This window comes from Rhododendron vialii, chromosome 13a (assembly GCF_030253575.1).
Source record: "Rhododendron vialii isolate Sample 1 chromosome 13a, ASM3025357v1".
NCBI lineage: Eukaryota > Viridiplantae > Streptophyta > Magnoliopsida > Ericales > Ericaceae > Rhododendron > Rhododendron vialii.
This window is the reverse complement of record NC_080569.1, coordinates 875,217-889,101: the sequence shown is the minus strand read 5'-3', so window position 1 is coordinate 889,101 and position 13,885 is coordinate 875,217. Positions and strand designations below refer to the sequence as shown.

The following is a 13,885-nucleotide window of genomic DNA, read 5'->3' as shown; positions in this document are numbered from 1 at the left end:
TCGTTTTTAGTTAGTGTATGTGTTCTCTATGTTAACTTTTGAAAAATCAAAAATAACATTTTCTGGAGATATATTTGAAGTTTTTGTCCCAAGTAAAAGTACATGAATTCTTTCTTGTCTGTCGTGATGCACATATTGAGTATATAGTCACTGAAGAGTACTACTATTTGCACCGACAGTTTCCGTAGGGAAACCGTACCGACGGCCACCGGACGGTCAATCCAAGCCGTCCAAAAATTTAAAAAAAAAAAAACGAGGGGGCTCTTGCAGGAATCAACGGCATCCAAGGTGTGTAAGGTGCTTGATCCGAGCACCCTTTTTTCGTGTATATATGTATATTCGCGGGAATATACATATATACACGAAAAAATGGTATTCGGATCAAGTACCTTACACACCTCGGATGCCGTTGATTCCCGCGATGGGCCCCCTCGTTTTTTAAAAAAAAAAATTTTGGACGACTCGGATCGGCCGTCCGGTGGCCGGAGACGGCCACGCGTGGCGGTCGGTACGGTTTCCCTACGGAAACCGTCGGTGCAGATATCTTTTCCGGTCACTGAATACCTACCCTAAAAAGTCCTTATAGAATTTAGCATTTCATGCCTATTTAATTTAACCTTTCTCGAGGTTTTCATCATGGATCGATTTACATGCAACTTCGTAAGTAGTAAATTGAAGAAAGAAAGATACTACTTAGTTGGGATGTGATATTCGACAATTATCTTTAAAGTGCGTGAGAATCTTCGTAAACTTTCATTAACAACATGAACTTTTTATTTGACCTTTTTTTTATCTTTAGAGTTGGTGGAAAGGAATCCAATAAAGACCTGAACGAAAAAGTTTTCAATTTGTATGACTCTCACTTAAGAGCTAGGGGAATTCTTCTTCCAAGCACCGTGGAAACGGCTCATGTTAGATAAAAACAATAAATGTTCAATACTCTCCAAGGACATTTTCAGCATTAATAAATGTTCTCAAATGTTCTCAGCATATCCTTAACGGGTATTAATTATCAAAACACGTACTGAGCCGTTATTTTTCCTAAAAACAATTGCAAATCCCGTAATTTCTTCTTATTTTTTCAGAAATAAACTTACTTCACCTTTTGTTGTATACTTTTGATAGTTTGGGAAAAATTCTTTCACACTTTCGAATTTTAATTCGTCGCAACGAGAGAAATTAAATAACGTATATAAAAGATGAACCAAGTTTAAAAACATTTAAACACATTATTTTTTGTATAATTCTTTTCTCAATAAATTAATCAGGATATCCGAACAAGCTAATGCACACATCAAAATAGGAGAGACTTCTTTTTAGATCCTTCCCGCCAATATAGCATCATTTAGACAATAAATCCCTACAAACTCATTACTAATCATTAGGGTTCCGCTCGGTCCTCACTCAATGATGATGAATCAGCTCATAAAGAAAGAAAATAATCCAAATTTACAAATGAGCTGCATATTTCCTTAATTCCCACAAGTGTCGGTGATGTATGTGTATATAGGGGTGTAAATGAGCTGGGCCAAGCTTTGTAGCGCTCAAGCTCGGCTTGCCATTAATGAGCCAAGTCCTGTTAATTTACTAAACGATCTAAGCCTATTCAAACGAGTCAATCGAGCTATAGAGTATTGAACTCAATTCGTTTACTACACGAGCCTAAAATTCGAGCTCAACTCAATTACTAAATGAACAGAGCAGAGCCACGAGATGCTCGCGAACGGCTCGGTTTGCTTCACTGTTTGCAGCCCTCGCTATGTCCCGAAATTACCCCCTCTGAATTATACTGTTATGCTATGCAAATGTTAAGAATAATCACAAGTCAGAAAAGATGACACTAGTTATGTCCCTCCAATAGCTACAAGTCAGAGATCAAACGCTGAGTTTATCTATATGGTTTGTGGACTTTTGAATAGGATATTTGTTGACTGCCCCTTCCATCAAAAACCTTTTTTCATTAATGCACATAAATAATAAGAGTCTCAAATAATAAATTGTTTATGACAGCACTCTTAATTAATTCTTTTTCTAATGAAATTCCCAATAAATTCCATCCAACGAGGAGATAGACAAGTATATGAATCCAACAATCCAAGCATTGATAGCATTCCAACTAAAGTCTTGTGTATTTTTAATACTATATTGTTACTATCAGGTGTTGTTGAAGGGCATCCCATGTGACTGGGCCAAAAGAAACTCATGAAGCAAAGTGCTTTCATGCTCTTATATACTAGTGGAGTAGCTTTTTCGATTGAGTTTAATTCCAATATATTTTCAGTATATTTCACAAGCGATTATTAATTTTCTATTAATTCAGTCTCAAGAGAAAGTCAATTAGTAAAAAGAAAAAATTAGGCCCAAATATTTAGATGATGCTTGTGATCAGACAGACAAGTGTGCAAGAGAGATTAGTGCTGGATTATTGGTGAAGCCTCAAATGCTGTCAACAAAGCAAAAATGCAAAATGAAAGAACTTGGATTGCATAAACCCGGCCATATTTTAAAGGGTTTGCTAAGGTTCGAAACATCTCAAATACTATTAACTTTTTTGGGGTCGGTCCATATAATACTTTTGCTCTGGCTGCAAATGAGACTTCGGCAAGTGGACGGCAAGATTGGTCATTCAAGATTAGTCAAAATGTATGTATTATGTAAGCTGGCTCAGACAGTTAATTACTAGTTATAAAGAAAAAAAAAATGGATTGCATACACCCGCGAGGCCATATGTTAGCTTTTAGTTGGACCTCCTAATCCTATGGTGGGTACTCGGTCTATTTCAGGTAAGGAATAGTTGTTGTAAACGGTTACCAACCAAGCTTTTTAATTAACTAAGGTCATGATGGCAAAATTAACCAAACGACGGACACAACACACATTAATGGTCTTGTGAATTGGTTCTTTTTTTCCGTCGTTTAGGTGTCTTGCGGTCTAAGTATATAAAAACTCTAGCTAATGCTGGAAAATAGTACTATATAGTAGGAAAGTAGGAAAAGTCGGCAATAACTTAAATTGCTCATTAGCAAAAAAAAAAAAAAAACTCCAAAAAAAAGAAGAAGTGATTATATATATATATATATATATACAGTCAGGTTCCGGTGAGGGATCCCTTATTTTTTTAAAATGCGGGACTTTCCTTCCCGATTGAATTTCGATGATCCGAGCCGCTCAAAGTGATCAGAACGTGATTTTAAGGGTCCCCGTGAGAAATCAGCAAAAAAAATGACCGGGAAGGGCTTCATCCGAGCAGTTTTCATTGAACGGTTCAAAAAAAACTGCTCGGATGAAGCCCTTCCCGGTCATTTTTTTTGCTGATTTCTCGCGGGGACCCATAAAATCACGTTCTGCACACATTGAACGGTTCGGATTTTCAAAATTTGATCGGAAAATGAAAGTCCCGCATTTTAACAAAGTGAGGGATCCCTCACTTGATAATTTGTGTATATATATATATATATATATATATACACACACACACACACACACACACATATACACACACAAATCTTCTTATAAGGGCGCCCTTACCGTATTACGGTAAGGACGCCCTTTTCCCCGACCAATTTGTGATGATCCGAGCCGCTCAATGTATTCAGAACATAATTTTAAGGGTACCCAAGAAAAATCAGGAAAAAAAAATAATCAAAAAGGGCTTGATCCGAGCAGTTTTTGTTTGTATTTTATCGAACGATTCAAATAAAACCTGCTCAAATCAAGCCCTTTCCAATCTTTTTTTTTGCTGATTTCCTTATGGGCACTCTTAAAATTGCATTCTGCACATATTGAGCGGCTCGAATCATCGAAATTTGGTCGAAAATGAGAGAAAATGGGATGCCCTTACCGTAATACGGTAAGGGTGCCCTTATAAGACTATATACGACATAGGCCACGAGTTAATGGTAACTTAAAAATATTTTCCCGTAATCAACAAAAATGGAGTTGTAGAATTTGTAGGAGATGAGAGAAAAGAGAGAAAAAGAAGTTCATGTTTACTCACCTCCAAGATTATAACGCAAGTTTGGCTCGCAGAATTAGAGTTATAAAGGGGTCTTAAGTGGCCGGGTGCTTTTTATAACTCTGTTATACTTGTTCTAGGTAGTACTTAAAAAAGTTCACATTACAAATACTTTATTTTTTGAAAGAAAAAAAAGATGAGGTGGCATGGTTGCATATATTTGTTGTGCTTTTGAATTTATATCAAATGCTAATTCTTACTATAATTCAAATCCTAAAGTGTAATAGTAAGACTAGTCATAAGACCGCGTTACAACTAAATTCTACAAATCTACATTATTTTGCCCGGAGACAATTTATCGGGTGCAATTTTGTTCACCCTCCTTAAAAGAGGGTAAACATTACCCTCCTTCTTATTTGTTGAAATGGTGTAAACCCCACCACAAAGTGATGTCGTGCTTATTATATGTAATACACTTTTTGGTAAGCATGATATCACTTTGTGATGGGAACCACACAATTTTAACCAATAAGAAGGAGGATAATGTTCACCCTCTTAAGTGGAGGGTGAACAAAACTCAACTCCAATTTATCACCTAACACTAAAAGAAATCTGCTTACTTCTTGTCAATGAAATTCTCACATTATTTTGTCATCAAAAGCGTATAGTTTCAATATGTGGAACAAGGTTATATCTGTCCATTCGGAGGCTCTCAACGGTCAAGAAATTTAAATTGTAGGCTCGGACCAAACCTAAGAGGTTTGCGTATATTGTAGGTCGGGGACCCCGGGGCGCGTCCTTGCGGGACCCACGTCACGGGCACTGCGGAATACAAAGAAAATACTGCCAAGCACGCAGTATCCCCCCCAGTTACACCGGGCAACCAATAGAAAACTGCCACGTCCTATTAACGGTTCCTGGTAGCTTATGACCAAAACTAACGTGGTTTTACGATTACAAAAATTCTACCACTGCACTCAAATACTGGATTCAGTGTGTGTATTTGCAATAATGGCACATGCTCAATAATCCAAACATAACACCAAATATAATTCTTTACGTACGTATAGAGTCCATATGCATTATAACATCAAACGCAATTTCTCACATACATGTGGAGCTCACATGCATCATCGCAACACTAAACAAAATTTATCATATACATATGGAATCCATACGCATTAGTGAGTATGGGCCCCACATGTATGTGAAGACTTGTATTTGGCATTGTATTTGAATTATTGTGCACCTATCATTTTGGATGTATTTGGATGTTTTGAGTGTGGTGATAGAAGAGTTATTTATAACTATCTCTTTCACTAGTCTAATACCAAATGACACACCAAAGTAAAATTTTAAGAATGACAAAATTATCTCTCTCTCTCTCTCTCTCTCATTTAAGCAATGTCATTTTGATGCCAAATTTGACCACTATCAAATTTGCCCCATCACATTCAAAATGTGAGAATGTTGTTGCAAGAGGATAAAAACTTATCTATGCCAAAATAACATTACGTTTGTAAAACCAGTCAAAAAATAGCTTTGGTTGTGTCATTTTGGTATGAATCAATGGACTTGTTCTTAGATTAGTTTCTCTCTAAAAATTAAAAAAGGATTCCAATCATAAAAATTTAAAAGTGATTCCAATCATTAAAATAGAACGTATGACTGCGGAACGGCTAGATGTACGATCTAGTTCCTCAACATGGCAATGAGTCCATATACGTGTTTGAGATGTTTCAGAAGTGAGAATGTGAGATTACTTTTTAAAATCTTTTCATCCCGATGAATATACTCCTTTAATCAATTTCCAAAAATCTTCTTCTTAGTTTTGAAGAGAAAATGAAAATTTTAAAGCAAAAATGGATTGGTTTTTTGAAAAACTCAATAAAAGAGAAAAAGCCAAAGTCTAGATGAACTGGAAAAAAAAAAAAAAGTTTGATCCCTAATATAGAATTAAGGTTACCTAAAAAGCCACTAGAAAACATCAAACTCTCAAGTAGCAAATTTTCTAATCAAACTCCATTGATAGGAGGATGGATTGCGATCTTTGCCCGAATTTCAAACTGTCTGAAAGCAATTCCTCAACCTTCTAACTTTCAAAATACACGTTCGGAAATTTGGGTTTTGAGGGAGGTTTAATAGTAATGAGTGGAGAAAGATAGATAGAGAAAATTTATTGATGTTAAGGGGTCTTGAAACCCAAAACGAACAAGATCAAAGCATGCACTGATTAGTGTGAAAGAAAAAAGATCTTTTCCCTTGTTTTTTTTCTTTCCCTCCGCCGTTAGTGGCGAAACTTTAATGGGTATATAAAAGTTGAAGGGCTGCGTTTTAATGGGTTTGTGCCAGTCATGTAGTACGGATCAATCATAACTAGGGCCTTTCATGACTTCATATATGACTTCATATTTTTGGGGCGAGTTACATCTTTTTATCATGTTTTTGCAATTTTGCTTATCGTTCAAAAAAGTTGCGCTATAAGTTGAAATTTGTGTTGGTTGCTCCAAGGATTGGCTAAACTAAAAGCTAAGCCGTAATAAATCCACGTAGGTAACAAGTTCAAATCCAAGACTTGATTTTTCATGATAAAAAAAAAAAAAACTTGATGATCCTCCATTTTGAGGCGAATCTTAGAGGCATATCATATTATCCACTCGGTAGATGTAGGATGACGAGACTGAACAAAATCACTTTTTGTATTAATGGCGTAGTGATTTAAGCGATATCCTTTTCTAATCCCAAGGCGGCCTTCACTTTCTCGAGACTGGTAACTCCTGTCGGAAACTCCTATTGCGGCATAGATAAAATTCCTCAAATACATTTGTAGCAGAAGAAATGCACTTGTTCTTTGTCTGAGTGTGGTTTTGTGCATGATATATCTAGTAGTATCTATCTTGAGATCAAATATATTCTGCATGTCCCATGTGGGGAGCTGCTAAATCCACTAAATTTTGTTTACTACATCCACATTGGTAAGCACTCAAGCGCATTCTCAATTCTATACAACAGGGGTATTGTATGACAGCAAATTCACCATTTGTCAATAGCTGCACCTTACTGGATGACTATAATACCCTTCTTGCTTTTGGGGAGTGAGTGGGGGAAAGGGAATGATGGGTTTTGATCCATGTGATGGGTAACCCACTTTGTTGTTCTGCAGGGGTGAATGCATTGATTCTCCATACGAAATAACACAACTTTGGGATCAATGCATTGTTCTGAAAGCATATTTGGTTTACTTTTTTGTCAAAAGAGAGGCGAAATATCTCCTCATTACCATTTCATCCTCTTCCATTTGTGTTTGCCATAAGATGGAAACCTCTTGATGCCAAAGAAATGTGCTAAAGTCTCCCCTGGAAGAAGCTGACACAGTGACACCCACCCCATTTACCAACAAGCTATAAGCAAACACAATGCCTTTCTAGCTATTTGTTTATTTTCTGTGTTTGGTGCATTTATTCTAATCAGATGTCCGGACCATCTTACGTACATTTCAATTAATCTTTGGGAACCATAAACCCACCGTCCACTAGCGGGGCACCACTTATAGCCGAAGTAAATGCTCCATATGGACTGGCCCCAAAAGAGTTGATACTTGATAGCATCTGAGAGATTTCGAACCTAAGATCTTAGGAGGGAGCAAATCTTCAAGTCTTAGATCTTGATCACCAGGCCAACCCATTGGGGTTCCGAGTGTCTAGTGCATTCAAAAGTTTAATCTTTGTTTTCACGTATGGTTTGTTGAGGAAACCAACTCTTTCTGGTTGTTTGCTTACTCATGCATTCTACCCAAGGTGCCTGTGGTTACATTCTAAGTTCAGTTCAATAACCAATGAAGTTAAACAAAGGGTGACTAATTTAAAAACCATCATTTGTTTGGTTCTTTTTTTTAATGTGGTTGCGGCAGCTGGTGATCATTCCCAATATATCATGAAAGCAATGCACTCCATTTTCTTTTGGTGGCTTTAGACTTTCTGAACCGACCATAACATGATGATCAAAGATGAGTGCTTTCTGCTCCTCCCATTTCCCTCCCACCTCCATGCCACCAACTCATACCCTGTACCTCAGATTTTTATAACTGCAGCGTTTGAGAAAAATCAGGACATCTTTAACATTTTGAACACAAAAGCTTCAACTAAAATTGCTAATTCCAGTCTTCTTCAAATCAGTGAGAGAGGGTCGTCAAAAGTCACGCGTACAATTCCCTAATCCGAAGCTATCGACGATACACGACAAACAGTTTAGGTAAAGAACAAAACTGGAGGTTTACGTGGTCATTAATTTCAAGACTTCAAGATTAGTCGAGGTAGCCATAAGTTGATCCTGAACGCCTGAAATTTGTCAGAATAGCTGATGGGTCTATATAACAACTCTCGCACCCCAAGTTAAGTAGTATAGCAAAATTCAAAGGAATTGAAGTAGTGTAATATGTCTGGAATATTAATATAAGATGTTAGAAAATGTTGACATTTCATCGCCGAACTGTGATAATCAGTAGAAAGGGTATAAGTGCTTTAAAACCCCACCTCATGTGTCTGATTCATGTCATCTAACTTTTAATCAACACTAATTGATTAATAAACTGAACTAAAAACTATCATGCTATTTGTGAGAGTACTATAAAGAATAAAGTGGTCCTAACCCAAGGGATTGATCTCGTGGTCTTGGTCCGAGACCTAGGTGTTTGTTCCCTCCTAAAATTTCAGATATGATTCTCCTTGTCAGCAACTTCACATCACATGTAAGCGTGAAAGGGGCTGTAAGAATTAGTCCGAGGTGCATGCAAGCAGGGCCTGGTACATCCTGCATTATCCAAAAAAAAATATCAAAAACAAAAAGAGAATTAGAGTGGTCCATTCTAATAGGAATTCTCTTTTTTAAGAAAAGCCTACTAAAAGAATACGAAGACAGCCAACTGGATTTACTGAATGCCTCTCCAGGCTGTCTTAAAGCTTTCCAAAGGGAAAGCACAGTTCTTTGAGACCCTTTTTTGCTGGGCTAATTAGTTGTTTTATTCCATGAGATTAACCTCCTTTTTTCCTGTACACTGAAGCTGGAATGAGGGATGTACGTAATGAAGAGGAGAAGAGTCAGAGGAAGCTTTTGAGTAGGGTACTATGCTCCTTGTTTAAGGGGGGCATATTCTTCCACATCTCAATTTTATAAAGGGAATATCAGACTTTTCAGGACTCCATATCTCTACAGATATCGAATTCACAAGGGATTTGCTGTACAATTAGATTAAGATCGATGATGGGCCTCTTTAGTGTTGGTTATCGTTTATGAAAAGACCAAGAAGAGGCTGAAAACTTTGAATGATTAGACCGTGTGCAATCCATTCGGTCTTGTAATTAAGCCCCACAGCACACCCCAAATGCTCAAAGTTAAAGGTGATGGCAAAAGAGGCAGGGCATCTGGCCATTGCTCTCTCTCTCTCTCTCTCTCTCTCTCTCTAAAAAAAAAAAAAAACCAAGGTTGAAGTGAGTTCACTGTGCATTCAGTTATTTCGAAGCTGGAACTGAATTCTCTAATTTAGCAAACAGCTAAGTTAACATGATCCGATTCCTGATTTACTTTATCCCTTGCTTGTACCCACCTATGTTTCCAACAATTAAAGAACGTCACATTATACATATCATGATGCCTAATCCAGAGCATAATTAAGACACTATTTGGTTACTCAATTGCATATCGAAAACAGAAATTATAGAAGTGGAATAGATCCGGACCGGTTCTTAAAGCACAAATCGGTCCATTATTAATGCCAATATGAGCTCACTAAAGCAAATTTGGCCCGTTAAACGAAAGGGAGGGATAGTGCCATGAAAAAAAGGCTAGTGCAAAAGAATGAATGCATGGCATATGTCGTCGATAAATTGTTAGCTTTGCAAATTTCTGCATATCACATGACAACTCCAAAAGCTACAGAGATTGATCGAGAGGGGCATTGTTTTACAAGTCTTGTCACGCCCCGCCCCGCAAACGGCACCCAATGTGGGCCCGAGTCGACGCGACCACGTGACATTCCACACCAAAACCGAACCACACCTCACAACCTGTCAGAATAACACCCAGCGGAAGACTTATCACCTTAACATAAAAATGAGTCGACGTATCGACCAACCAACCACGATCTCGCACAACTAAACAACAATATAGTTTTACAATACTTTAAAAATTTTACACTTTAATACATCCACCAACGACTTATTTATAACTTACATAAATCAACTTTTTAGTTTACTACCTACAACCAACTCGTTCATCCACATCATCTAATGCTAGCCCAAACACTTCTCAACACGATGACCGGTAGTGGACCCACTCTACGCAACCTGCTACCTGGCAGACCAAAAAGGAAAGCCAGAGTGTGTGAGATATAGAAATGCTCAACAAAATATAGCAACAACCGAATAAATAACAACCAAAATATAAATTCTCAACATATCTGGGATACTTAAATGTACGTAACAGATATAATCACCACATCCTCCAATTACAACATAACAGTAATATCCAACAGCTAAAAAGATAATCTCAACTTGTTAACAGTTTATCAAGAAATTAAGAGCAACACCGGGCACATAGCCAATAATCTAAGGCATAAAGCCTTTTGGCATTAAGCCAATCACCGGGCACACAGCCAATAGTTTAAGGCACAAAGCCATATGGCATAAAGCCAATCACCGGGCACACAGCCAATAATTTAAGGCATAAAAGCCTTTTGGCATAAAGCCAATCACCGGGCACTAAGCCAACATTCAAGTTCAATTCAATATAGAACAACATCTATGAATCAAACTCTCACATATCATAAGCTAAACAACAATAGTATGATATACATTCACCATTACAGCAATATCTCATTAAAGATAACCATATCAGACACACTCACCTTTGCATCGACCGAGATATACACCAAACTTACGATTTCGGCACCTCCTATTTGACCGGCTTGTTACCTAGCCACAAGCTACCATATCAGCATATGAATCCCTTAGAATGTTTAAGTAAATATATGATACACCCCATAATACATTCACCATGCTAACAAGTGTCAAATGAGGTTAACAATGCCACCAACACCCCTAAACCATTTAACAATCATTTGATACCAAATTATAAAACTAATAAGGTATTAGACAATACCCAACGAATACAAATATGTCCATCTTAAGGCTTAGAAGTGCCCCCAATTCAACGTAAGAGTATAAATATGATATAACTCTTAAAATCGATTTGAAACCATGACCATCCTGTTGTATTTCGACCATAACTTCTTATAGGGTTAAAACCAGATTATGAAACCACCACCATTAGAAAGTACACCTCCGGTACATGAATTTTGATATAAAATTTGTCCTAAACAGAGTCTGAATGACCAAGATACGCTCAAATGAAGTTACATATCTAAAGCAGAATTCACAGTTTTCAGCAGAACAGTCTGCGATCGAAAGCTCATTAAAAATCACATACTCAATATTTTCCAATAATTCCAACACCAAAACATCACCAATTGATCCATGTTTAAGACTCATGAGAACCCATGTCCACCCAGCATGCTTAAACTTGAGGAATTTCATGACGAACACAAGCCAAAAGCTGTCCAGAATTTCAGAAGTACCAAAACCTGAACTTTAATTCAAAAACTGCTATAATCTAGAAAGAACCACGACACAACCCATGCATATTCAGAAAGATATACGAGTCTAGTTTCGGAATCAAGAAACGGTGCGTAAAACCGATACCCGAGCAAGAAGTTATGCCCGTTTTTCCAACACGTGTCTGTGCTGTCTGCACAGACGCGAATCAGACACCAGTTCAGTCCACGAATTTTGTAGACCAAACCACTTCGAGTTATTTTCTGAAAATTTAACACGATGCAATAGACTCACAGATGAACCTTCAGGATTTTTTTCAAGAATTTATAAAATTTCTAGGTACCTTGAATAAATTCGTCAAAAACAGAACAGTTTCAATTTGATTCAACACAGTTATGCATATTCATATCATACCCCGAATTTTCTGAAATTAAACCCAATTCCAACCTCAAAAACCCTTCTCCCATGAATTCAATTCACCTCAAACTAGATGCCAGGTAGGGAATTGAACAACAAAATCATAAATTCAAGTAAAGAAGATCATGAATTACCTTACAAAGTTTCCAATTCAACCTAGCTCTCACTTCCCCTTTCTCTTCTCCTTCTTCCACCGGCTGATCTCTCTCTCTCTCTCTCTCTCTCTCTCTCTCTCTCTCTCTCACGTTGGAACCTCTCCTGATGGGTTTTCTTTCTTTTCTTTTGTTTTAAAAAGAAACACACACACACCACCTCACACAAACACACGGCACACATGCACCACTCTAATAAAAAAAAATCGCACTTTAGTCCTTTAGGTTATTAAATATAACATTTAAGCACCTCAATTAAAAAGGACGTTACAAGTCTCCTCTCAAATAACAACTTGTACGTAGCTGGAGACTAGCAAGGCTATGATTCATGGACATCAAACAGATTTCTCGGACCGGTCTAGAGTCATTAGACCCCTAATATCAGGCCCCTTGATGGGTAGGGGATCTTAAGATCTCGCCCATAGAGAGATGTCTTCACCAAGCCAGAAGAAGAAGAATTTATCTCTTGACCAATGCCATATCCTAAAGATCTTTTCTTTTATTGTGTAACGGAGGAGGAAGAGCTCTACAACCAACCTACTAAATAGACCCGACTGCGCAGCCCAAACCTTCGAGGGAGCTAGCGTGGCTGCACTAGTTAGTAGTCACGGTCCTCCACTCACTGCAAGATACTCACTCTATAGGGAATCGAACCTCATATCTTGAGGAGTACTTTCAAAGTCTAAGCATCTACCCGAACCACTGGAGTAAGGTAGGCAGACGGGATTACTCCCCTCATTATCTCGTGATTCTGTACGGATCAAGTTAGGTGGGGGTGGGGTGTCACAATTAACCGATTTCTTAAGTTTTTTGAGGCTCCTAATTGAAGGCCCAAAAACTTGGGTTTCTATGCTGCCATAGGAAAATGAATTGAATTGTTCTGTTCTACCCCTTTTCTCTATGTAGTACTCCCTCCGTCCCACTTTGTTGTATCCTTATTATTTTTTGAGATGTTCCAAAATGATGTATTTGTTTCAAAAAGTTTCAATTTTGGATGTCCACATTACCCCTCATTTTTCCTTCCTAAATTCAAATTTTAAACTTGATTTGAAAGAAAAGTGGAGCAAATTAATGATATATGATAAGCACCCGATAATATAATTAAGGGTGCGCTAGCTGTCTAGTTTTAGTTATTTCTTTCGTTAATTTAGTGGTTTTTAATTGCTTTTACTCGTTAGGTTTTTTAGTTTCGTTTTGTAGGAAATTGTACAAAGCAGGGGTTTTTAATGCCAAAGCGCGTTAAGACATTCAAGGTTTAAAGATGGCAAAGAACATATCATTGGATTCAAGCACAAAGTTTCAAAGTGACCCGAAAGCAAGGCAAGGCAAGGCAAAGCAGCGAGCAAGACGCCAAGACCAATTACTGGAGTTAAGCACCTCGACATCGATGGAAGAAAACAAGTTACATCGATGCCGAGCCCCTTTACCACACCAGTTCCCTGCCTATCTCGGCATCGATGGGAAGTTTATTGTTACATCGATGCCAAGACCTTTAGCAGCAGCTTTAAGCCTTTTTCCATCGATGCCGAGGGCTTTAGGAGGGCGTCTTTAGAGTATCTTGGAGAATATTCTGTGCGCGTACTTGGAGGATATAAAAGCCGTGATGTCACTTTGTACAAAAAAGTAGATTAAATTTGATTGCATCATTTTTAGATCTAAATCTAGATTTTGAATTGTTCTTGGTTGTTCTTCATTTTCCAGCTTTGAATCTTTATTTTTCTGTCGTAATTAATTAGTTTTTGCCATTGTCGTTT

At 37.6% G+C, this 13,885-nt stretch overlaps 1 long non-coding RNA gene across 1 annotated transcript; it reads right to left on the bottom strand.

The window, feature by feature from the left end:
• Window positions 1-10,052: 10,052 nt before the first annotated feature.
• Window positions 10,053-11,703, bottom strand: LOC131315055 (uncharacterized). Its single transcript, XR_009196585.1, has 2 exons — window positions 10,857-11,703; window positions 10,053-10,303 (listed from the first exon to the last, which is right to left on the bottom strand). It is a non-coding gene; the product is annotated as an uncharacterized LOC131315055 (long non-coding RNA).
• Window positions 11,704-13,885: the final 2,182 nt, after the last annotated feature.